A 10,888-nucleotide genomic window follows, 5' to 3' on the forward strand; every position below is an offset into this window, starting at 1 on the left:
GCAGCCGGGCGGGGATGCCCGAGTCGGGAGAGCCCGCGGGGCTGGGGCTGCTCGGGTAAACCCTCCTGCCACCCTCTCTGCGCTCCGTGCAGCCTTCTTTGGGCGTCTGTTGTACAGAGAGCCCCGTGGGATTGTCCCCGTGCCTCCACATTTGTGTCACAAATATATCAGGGATCCAGCTTGTAGCTCAGCCTCACAGCTCGGGGACACCAGTGCTGGATTTAGGATGTCCCTTTTCCAGTTTGTCACCACTCCTGGCCTCACACTGCAGTCCTGTGGTGTGGGGGTACCCCTTAACCCCAGACAGCCCTCACTCCTGCCCATCCCAGGCTCTCCCTGCACCCTCCTGCCCACAAGCACCTTCCACCCTTTACCTCCCTCAGTTACGTTTCCAGGGGGAAAACACTCTGGGACAGTCACATCCACACAGGTGATGCTGGGGAAACACGAGGATCCCCCCTCTCTATCATCAGCAAAACGAGCACCCCTGTTCATTTCAGTCAGTGCTTTAGGCAGCAGCCCCACATCTTTCTCTCTGTGTCCTCTTTAGCTCCCCAAAAATGTTGCCCAGGCAGAAGCTGCCACTTCTGAGTCTGCCAGGGGCCTCATGGCCAGAGCTGGAGGAGCTCATGATCCCTGGCAGGCAGGGATTGCAGCCTTGGGCAGAGCCCAGGGGTGTCACAGGCTGAACAGAGCCCAGCAAACTGGGAAGGGAGGTGGAGCAGGGCTCTGCAAATGGGAACAACACCTGGGGAAAGGATGAGGGGGTAAAGATGAATCACAGCTGTCACCACCCTGGGGGGCTTTGGGGAGACAGGAAAAAGCTGTGAGCAATGTCCTTCCTCAGTCTTCTCTACCTAGCTCATCCTGGGAAAGAGCAAACTGTGGTGGCTTTACCTCCTCCAGCTCAAGAGATGCTGTCAAGGAGAGGAGGAGCTGGATCTCAGGGTGCCATCTGAGCCCAGCTGCACACAGCACAAGCGGGGCTTTGCAGAGACACCCCAAAGCAGCCTCAGCTCCCAGAGTCACCCCGTGGGAAGGGGAACCCCCTCTCGTCAGCCCTGGCAGGGTGAGCAAGGGGAGGAAAGAGTGAGCAAAGGGGAAACCCTTGGGGCTGGAAGGTTCTGCCTGGTGGCCCTTCCACCGCCGCTGTGTCACCGCTGTGTCAGCGAGGAGCAGAGGAACAAAACAAGCCCCGGGCACGGAGCTGCCCTCAGCTCAGCTCGTGAATGGCCTCAGAATAAATTTCCTGTTTACCCAGTGAGGAATTGCTCCCGGGGCAGAGGGCACCTGCGGGTATTTTTAGAGCTCCTGCTCTCCTCCCTCCTGATCCCCAGCACCCTTGGGACCCTGCAGCACCCATGGGTGCCTTGGGAGGGGGCTGCCACAGAGAAGAGGTGGCACAGGGCACCAGGGGTCTGGCCCCTATGGAGCCCAGCACCCTTACAACCAAACCCCAGGGGTTACAGAGCAGAATCTGCTGTCCCAGCAGAGCAGACACCTAAAGAACAGCCCCTAGAGAGCACAAAACCCCATCCCATGTAGTGCAGAGGGACCTGCAGTCAGTGAGTGAGGAACATGCCCAGTGGGACAGTCCCCAAAGAGGGGGACAGCCAAGCATGCAGAGAACCCCCTACAGAGCCTGTCCCTATGGATGAAGATCCCAGAGCCCCCAGAGCAGCCCCCAGAGCAGCCCTGCAGGCCGGGCCTGTGGGGTCCTGCAGCCCCACATGGTTCCCACCCCACCCCACACCTGAGGGGCACCAGCCCAGGCCCTGCTGAGCCCCTTCTTGGGGATCAGGGGGGGATTGCACCCACAGAGCCCTGCAAGGGGGGAGCACAGCTGTGCCCCTGCCACCTCCCCTGCTCCCTCAAACCCCTCCACGTGCCCCAGAGGTGGGGGCCACATGGAATGCATGACATTCATGGGGTGTATTAATCCACTTCCAGTGATTGCACTGGTAAATCTGAAGGGTTAATGGCATGCAATTAATAGCAGCGTGCTTATTTTGCTGTTTAACATATTGTTCATCTGACTTAATGGTACAGAGGCTTACAAACAACGCCAGTGGCAGCTCCCAGAGCAGCCCTGCAGGCCAGGCCTGCACTGTGCCACCCTCAAGGACAGGGCGACAGCATCACTGCCCTGAGCATCCCCAAACAGGAGGGTGGGAGACCAAACTTTCAGAGATCAAACTTCATTTTTATTCCCCAAATAGATTTTTACACGTGCAGAGAATGAATACAGTGATGGATTTTTCAGTCCCCAGGCTGTGCCACAGCAGTGGTCAAGCAGAGCAGTTTGGCCCTCCCGCCTCCAGAACAGAAAGTGAAACCCCGGTGCAGAAGCCACAGTTTCCTATTCTCGAGAATGGGGAAGGCTCAGAGGCCATTTACTGGCATTCCCCCGTGGGCCCCCCCCACGCCTCTTCCCGTAAGCACTGACCAAAATACCCTGTGAAAGCCACAGGGGCTGTGCTGGGCTGGGACAGCATCAGAGACACCCAGGGGAACCTGTGTCCCTGCAGAGCCTCCACTGTCCATCCCAAACCCAGCTGGGTTATTGCTCTGCTGAACACAGAACCACACGTACAAATGGTACTGTTTGGTATCGGCTGCAGAGACTCTAATTCCAGAGAATCTCTTAAATTCTAAGGAGATTCTATGAATTCTAGAAGATTCAAGAGAATCTCCTGCATTCTAAGAGATTCCAGATAATCTCTTCAATTCAGGGACACTATGAGCTGCCACTGGTGTTGTTTGTAAGCCTCTGTACCATTAAGTCAGATGAACAATATGTTAAACAGCAAAATAAGCACGCTGCTATTAATTGCATGCCATTAACCCTTCAGATTTACCAGTGCAATCACTGGAAGTGGATTTAAACACCCCATGAATGTCATGCATTCCATGTGGCCCCCACCTCTGGGGCACGTGGAGGGGTTTGAGGGAGCAGGGGAGGTGGCAGGGGCACAGCTGTGCTCCCCCCTTGCAGGGCTCTGTGGGTGCAATCCCCCTCTGATCCCCAAGAAGGGGCTCAGCAGGGCCTGGGCTGGTGCCCCTCAGGTGTGGGGTGGGGTGGGAACCATGTGGGGCTGCAGGACCCCACAGGCCCGGCCTGCAGGGCTGCTCTGGGGGCTGCTCTGGGGGCTCTGGGCCCTTCATCCATAGGGACAGGCTCTGTAGGGGGGTTCTTTGCATGCTTGGCTGTCCCCCTCTTTGGGGAGGGATGTTTTCTCACTCACTGACTGCAGGTCCCTCTGCACCACATGGGATGGGGTTTTGTGCTCTCTAGGGGCTGTTCTTTAGGTGTCTGCTCTGCTGGGACAGCAGATTCTGCTCTGTAACCCCTGGGGTTTGGTTGTAAGGGTGCTGGGCTCCATAGGGGCCAGCCCCACGAAGAGTGCTTGTAGGTGTTGAGTTCCATAGGGGCTGTGATCCACAGCAGAGTCCCTGCTTGAGGACAGCACATCCGTCACTGCAGGACAGGACAACCCTTGCCATGGGGCTCTTGGGGCAGCACACCCCTCACTATGAGATTTAAGGTAGCACACCCCTCACTGTGGGATTTTGGGTAGCACACCCTCACGATGAGATTTTGGGTCTCATATCCCTCACTATGGGGTTTTGAGTAGCAGACCCCTCACTGTAAGATTTTGGGTAGCACAGCCCTCACTGCAGGGCAGGACAAACCTTGCTGTGGGGCTCTTGGGGCAGCACATCCCTCATTATGAGATTTTGTGTAGCAGACCCCTCACTGAGATTTTGGGTAGCACACCCCTCATTGTGAGATTTTGGGTCTCATATCCCTCACTATGAGGTTTGCAGTAGCACACCCCTCACTGCAAGATTTTGGGTAGCACACCCCTCATTATGAGATTTTGGGCAGCACACCCCTCACTGTAAGATTTAGGGTAGCACACCCTCACTGTGAGATTGTGGGTAGCACACCCCTCATAATGAGATATTGAATAGCGCACCCCTCACTATGAGATTTTGGGTAGTTCATCCCTCACTGAGATTTTGGGCAGCACATCCCTCACTGAGATTTGGGTAGCACATCCCTCATTATGAGATTTTGGGCAGCACATTCCTCACTGAATTTTGGGTCACACACCCCTTACTGTGAGATCCTGAGTCACACACCCCTCACTATGAGATTTTGGGCAGCACACTCCTCACTGTGGGGCAGGGGGCATTCTCCCCTCACTGAGGCGTTTTTGGGCAGCTCCCCCATCACTGAGGCATTTTTGGGCAGCTCCCCCATCACTGAGGCATTTTTGGGTAGTTCCCCCCTCACTGAGGCGGTTTTGGGCAGGTTTTTGGGCAGCTCTCCGCAGCGCCGCGGTGCCGGAGCTGCAGCAGCTCAGCCTCTGCAGCCTCTGCAGCCTCTCAGCCCCACCGGCGCTTCCGCTGCTCCCGCCAAGCGCTTTGAATAATAAATAAATAAACGGAGTTCAGAGGCGGCCACAGCAGAGCCCTGCCCCGGGGGGCTCCCAGGGCTGCGGGGACACGAGGGACACGGGTGTCCCCTGGGTCTGGGGGCACCTCCTGCATGGAGTGAGGTGATGCTAAATGATGGAAAATATTAGTGATACCCCCCTCCAAAAAAAAAAACATAAAACCCCCACAGCCAGGATTGTGTAACCTTAGGGGTTCTTCACCCCCCAAATCCCTCAGGGAACAACTCAGATCCAGAGGGGGATCCCAGGATCCATCCAGCCGCACCCCATTTTTGCAGCACACAGGCAGGACCTCGCTGTGGGGGTGGGAGATGATGCTAAATGATGGGAAATATTGATGATAATCCCCCAAAAAAATAAAATTAACCCCCCCCCAGCCAGGATTGTGTAACCTTAGGGGTACCCCCCCTCCTCTTCACCCCCAAGTCCCTCAGGGAGTAACTCAGGATCCACCCAGCTGCACCCCATTTTTGCATCACATGAGGGTGGGAGATGATGCTAAATGATGGAAAATATTGGTGATACCTCCCCCTCCAAAAAAAAAAAAAAAATAAAACCCCCTAGCCGGGATTGTGTAACCTCAGGGGTACCCCACCCTGCTCTTCACCCCCAAATCCCTCAGGGAGTAACTCAGATCCAGAGGGGGATACCAGGATCCATCCACCTGCACCCCATTTTTGCAGTGCATGGGCAGGACCTTGCTGTAGGGGTGGGAGATGATGCTAAATGATGGAAAATATTGATGATAACCCCCCCAAAAAATAAAATAAACCCCCCCCCCCAGCCAGGATTGTGTAACCTTAGGGGTACCCCCCCTCCTCTTCACCCTGAAGTCCCTCAGGGAGTAACTCAGGATCCACCCAACTGCACCCCATTTTTGCATCACATGAGGGTGGGAGATGATGCTAAATGATGGAAAACATTGGTGATACCCCACACAAAAAAATAAATAAACCCCCCCAGCCAGGACTGTGTAACCCTAGGGGTACCCCACCCTGCTCTTCACCCCCAAATCCCTCAGGGAGCAACTCAGGATCCACCCAGCTGCACCTCATTTTTGCAGCACAAGGGGGTGGGAGATGATGCTAAATGATGGAAAATATTGGTGATACCTCCCCCCCCCAAAAAAAAAAAAATAAAACCCCCTAGCCAGGATTGTGTAACCTCAGGGGTACCCCCCAACTCCTCTTCACCCTGAAGTCCCTCAGGGAGCAACTCAGGATCCACCCAACTGCACCCCATTTTTGCAGCACGTGGGGGTGGGAGATGATGCTAAATGATGGAAAATATTGATGATACCCCCCCCCAAAAAATAAACCCCCACAGCCAGCATTGTGTAACCTTAGGGGTTCTTCACCCCCCAAATCCCTCAGGGAACAACTCAGACCCAGAGGGGGATCCCAGGCTCCACACAGCTGCACCCCATTTTTTCCCTCTGGGGGTGTCCCCATGCTTGGGGCAGCGTTTAACGGGGGGGGGAAGGCTCCACCTGCTCCTCGGCGCCCCCGCAGGAGCCTGCAAAGGGCATTTCGTGCACTGGGGAAGCACAGGTCGTGCATCCCTGGTCTGGCGAGGCGGGAGGTGTTTCCCGGTGCCGCAGGAATTCGCTGTTTGCGCCTGTGTTGTGGGAGGCTGGGGGAAGGAAGAAGGGGCGGAGGTGGCGGTGGAGTGGGGGGGGGGGGGGGGGGGATGATGCTGGCGGTTGTTATTATTTAATTTTATTTTCCTTCCTCCATCCAGGAATCTCTGCAATGTGCCGGCTGCTCGCCGGGAGGCTGGGGTGGCCGTGAGTCACCGCTGCCGCTGGAACGTGACTCAGTCCTGCTGCTGCTCCGCCGCCAGGACATGACCAGACTGCCAAAAAGCGGGAGAAGCCCCAGCTCCCATTCCCGCCCGCGCCGGGGGCCGAGGACACGCGAAATCCCCTCGGGGAGCTCAGCATCCCACTTGCCAGGGAGCCAGAAAGCAGAGCTAGGCATGGGGGGCACAATGGGCTTATTTATCTATCTGTTTATTTATCTATCTGTTTATTTATTTAATTTTTTTTTCCTTCCTTTTTTTCGGTTTTTTTTTTTTTTTTTTTTTTCCAGCTAGGAAAACCCTCTCCACCCACTCCGGCTCACCCATCCATGCAGTGCCATGGGGCAGTCCCTGGGCTTTTGCTTCCTCATTTTCCAGGCTCTTTCTCTATGCGTGAGCAGGGAAAGCTCCTGGCACGGCGCCTGCCCCAGTTCCCGTGCCTCAGTTTCCCCATCCGGTGCGGAGTGGAGATTTCCCCATCGGGACCGGGGGTTACTTCAGGTTGTGCTTTGAGGCCAGTGAACAGCAGCTGCAAGGGGCTGTTATTAATATTAATTAATAGCCAGGCTCGGCCGGGGCTCAGGTGGCAGCGAGGGATGAAGCAGCCCTGAGTCACAGGGCAGAGCAGCCCTGACACACTCACTGCACCCCAGAGAGGCACAGCCAGGGCTGGGCGATGCCGGGCATGAGCCCTCCTCATCCTCACCCTCCTGCTGCCTGTGGGATCAGCCCTGAGGAGCAGGAGGGCAGCGGAGCATCCCCAGATCCAGGGAGAATCCCCAGATCCAGGGGAGCATCCCCAGCTCCAGCAGACCATCCCCAGATCCAGGGAACATCCCCAGATCCAGGGAGCATCCCCAGATCCAGCGGAGCATCCCCAGATCCAGGGAACATCCCCAGATCCAGGGGAGCATCCCCAGATCCAGGGAACATCCCCAGATCCAGGGAGCATCCCCAGATCCAGGGGAGCATCCCCAGATCCAAGGAACATCCCCAGATCCAGGGAGCATCCCCAGCTCCAGGGAGCATCCCCAGATCCAGGGGAGCATCCCCAGATCCAAGGAACATCCCCAGATCCAGGGAGCATCCCCAGCTCCAGGGAGCATCCCCAGATCCAGGGGAGCATCCCCAGATCCAAGGAACATCCCCAGATCCAGGGAGCATCCCCAGCTCCAGGGAGCATCCCCAGCTCCGCAGGGGCAGCGCTGAGCACCGGGCGCGGTGATCGCTGCTCCGGGCTGATCGCCGCTCCTCGTGGCCGCAGCTGCCTCTGTCAGCCGTGATTGAAAGCCAAGCCGGGCTGGCAGGCCTTCTCTGTGATCTTGTTAATTAAGAAATACATTTAATTAGCAGCACCCCAGCTGTGACTCAGCTAATCATCGTGATCGAAACAAGAGCTGGACTCCAGCGCTGGAGCCACCAAACCCCCTCACCTGCCCTGCCCTGGTGGGTCCCTGGTTGTGCCCTGGGACCCCATCACCCACCAGGCACAGCCCCAGGGCCCTCCTGGGGTTTTTGGGATGAGTTTCCCCCTCAGCTGGAAGCAGGTTCTGTGACCATCCCCATGCAGCACCTCACACACGCTGCAGTTGTCCCCACCCAAGGCAATTACCCATTGCCACACGGCAAATAATCACATTAATAACACATTTAGCAGGCTATAAATAGCCTTGATAATAACACCCTGGGTTTTCCAGGAACGGATTGTCAAAAATGTGGGGAAAGCCATTCCCTGTCGCCTGGGCTGCAGATGGGGAAACTGAGGCAGGGCTGGTTTCGGGCACGACTCTCACCCACTGCAGCAGCGTCTGCCAGGCAGCTGTGGAATTTGCTCCCGAATAAACTGTCATGGAAATGAGCCCTTATGTATATTTATAGGAGCCATCCTGCCAGCTGGAATCTAATAGGGGAGAAAATAAACTGGGAAACTGCCTGGAACAGGAGGGCGGTGCCTCACACATCAGCACCATGCCCTGCCAGCACTGCCAGGGGGGAGTGTCTGTCTGTCCCTGTCCCCAGGGTGTCTGTCCCTGGTCCTGGGAATCCTGCCCTGCATCCTGGGCTGCCCAGATGTGGTCCTGGATGCTGAGCCCTGCACCCTGGGATGCCCAGCCCCAGTTCTGGGTGCCCAGCCCCTGTTCTGGGTGCCCAGCCCTGCACCCTGGAGTACCCAGCCCTGGTCCTGCATGCCCAGCTCCTCATGCGCCCAAATCCTGGGGTGTTTGGGAAGCAGCCACTGAGTGCTCTGCAGCTGCTGCAGGCTGTAATGGGCTTTGGGGTGTGGGAAATTGGAAGTGGTGTTGGCACTGGGGGTAAGAGGGTCACAGGAGAATAAAGCTACAGAGCATTTGGGGGGCTGGCACAAGGGGTCACTCCCTGCTCAGCAAGGCCTGGGTGGGTAAGCCCAGAGCTCAGGGTGGGTGCTCCTTCCCTGCCAGCAAGGCACACATGTGTGTGTATGTGTGTACATGTGCACACGTGTGTGTGTGCACACATGGGTGTGTGGCAGTGCCACACGGGCGCTGCAGAGCACCCACCCACAGGGACAGGGGTGGCAGCAACACCGGGGTGAGCAGCAGCACCCACTGCAGGGACGGAGCACCCAGAGGTCCCTGGCCCTTCTTTCCTGGGGTTCCCTGGCCTGAATTTCCTGGGGATCCCTAGCCTGGCTATCCCAGGGCTCCCTGGCCCTGCTTTCCCAGGGGTCCTGGCCTGGCTTTCCCGGGATCCCTGGCCCTTCTTTCCTGGAGGTCCCTAGCTTCACTTTCCCAGGGGTCCCTAGCCCGAATTTCCTGGGGCTCCCTGGCCCTGCTTTCCCAGGGGTCCTGGCCTGAATTTCTTGGGGGTCCCTGGCCTGGCTATCGTGAGGCTCCTGGCCCTGCTTTCTGGGGCTTCCTGGCCCACCTTTCCCCAAATTTCCTGGAGCTCCCTGGCCCTTCTTTCCTGTCTTTCCCTGGCCCTTCTTTCCCTGGGGTCCCCAGCCTGGCTTTCCTGGGGCTCCCTGCTCTACATTCCTGGGGTCCCTGGCCCTGCTTTCCTGGGGCTCCCTAGCTCAGCTTTCCTGGGGCTCCTTGGCCCGGTTTTCCTGGTGCTCCCTGCCCCTTCCTTCCCAGGGCTGCCTAGCCCGAATTTCCCGGGGCTCCCTCGCCCTTCATTCCTGGGGCTCCCTGGCCCTGCTTTCCCTGGGGTCCCTGACCCCTCATTCCCGGGGCTCCCCGGCCTGGCTTTCCCAGCTTTCCCAGGCCCTTCATTCCCGGGGCTCCCTGGCCCAGCTTTCCCTGGCCCAGCTTTCCCGGCTTTCCCTGGCCCAGCTTTCCCAGCTTTCCCTGGCCCTTCATTCCCGGTGCTCCCTGGCCCTTCATTCCCGGGGCTCCCTGGCCCAGTTTTCCCTGGCCCTTCATTCTCAGGGCTCCCCGACCCGGCTTTCCCAGCTTCCCCTGGCCCTTCATTCCCGATGCTCCCTGGCCCTTCATTCCCGGTGCTTCCCTGGCCCTTCATTCCCGGTGCTCCCTGGCCTGGCTTTCCCGGTGCTCCAAGGCCCGGCTTTCCCAGCTTCCCTTGGACCTTCATTCCCGGGGCTCCCCGGCCCGGCTTTCCCAGCTTCCCCTGGCCCTTCATTCCCGGGGCTCCCCGGCCCGGCTTTCCCGCAGCCCCCGGCGCAGCGCCGTGAGGGGGAGCGGAGCGGGCGGCAGCGGCGGAGCGAGGCCGATTAGGGATGCAGACAGCGCTGCTCTCTAATGTCTTCCTGTCTCGAGCAGACAGCAGCAGCCTGCTCTGCTCCTGTGAGTGCTGCAGCCGCCCTCGGCTCCTCGCTGCGTGCCCAGCCCAGCCTGCAGCCCCCGGCTCCCAGCAGGGATGCGACGGCGCCAAGCCCGGGCGTGACCCCGCAGCCATCCCCGAGCGGGGATCCTCCCTGGAAAGGGTTTTTGGAGCAGGAATGCTGGCAGGGATTCGTGCTGCGGCACCTCTGCCTCCCTCCTGCTGCTCCCGAGCCCTCGCAGCCGTGATTCCCTGCAGCGGGCTAAAAATATCCCCGGGAGCTGCACACCGGCACTGGGAGCGGTGATAAATAACCCGGGGGAGCTCGCACCGGCCCTTCCCGGCTGCTGCGGGAGGAGGTCGGAGCCCCCCGTCCTCGGCGTGCTGCTGGAGGGTGGATGGACACATGGAGGCACTCAGGGAAACGGGGACGGAGCGGCCTCTGCGCTGCTGCACAGGGAAACTGAGGCACAGGTGGGGGTCTGCTGGGGGGGCGAGGGGAGGTGAAGGACCCGTGTGCCTGCGATGCTGGGGCGGGAGAGGGGATCAGCAGGGCTGGAGTGGGGGGGATACACAAAGCCTGGCACTCGTGTCACTCTGAGTAACATCCCCCTGCATCAGACCAGTCCCTTTGCAGCAGCTCCATCCCCTGCAGCACAACCAGCTGCCCGCACCCGAGCCAGCCCTCTGTGCTGGATCTGTCCCCAAGCAGCAGCTGCATCCTTGTGCTTTGGCTGCTTTGCTTTGCACCAGATCCACCCTGCTGCCATGGATCCACCCTGCTGCCATGGATCTATTCTATTCCCATGGATTCACCCTGCTCCTATGGATCCATCCTACTCCTGTGGATCCACCCTGCTGCCATG

Source organism: Melozone crissalis, unplaced genomic scaffold (assembly GCF_028551555.1).
Source record: "Melozone crissalis strain CALT ecotype California unplaced genomic scaffold, PUWL_Pcris_2 ptg000086l_1, whole genome shotgun sequence".
NCBI classification, from domain to species: domain Eukaryota; kingdom Metazoa; phylum Chordata; class Aves; order Passeriformes; family Passerellidae; genus Melozone; species Melozone crissalis.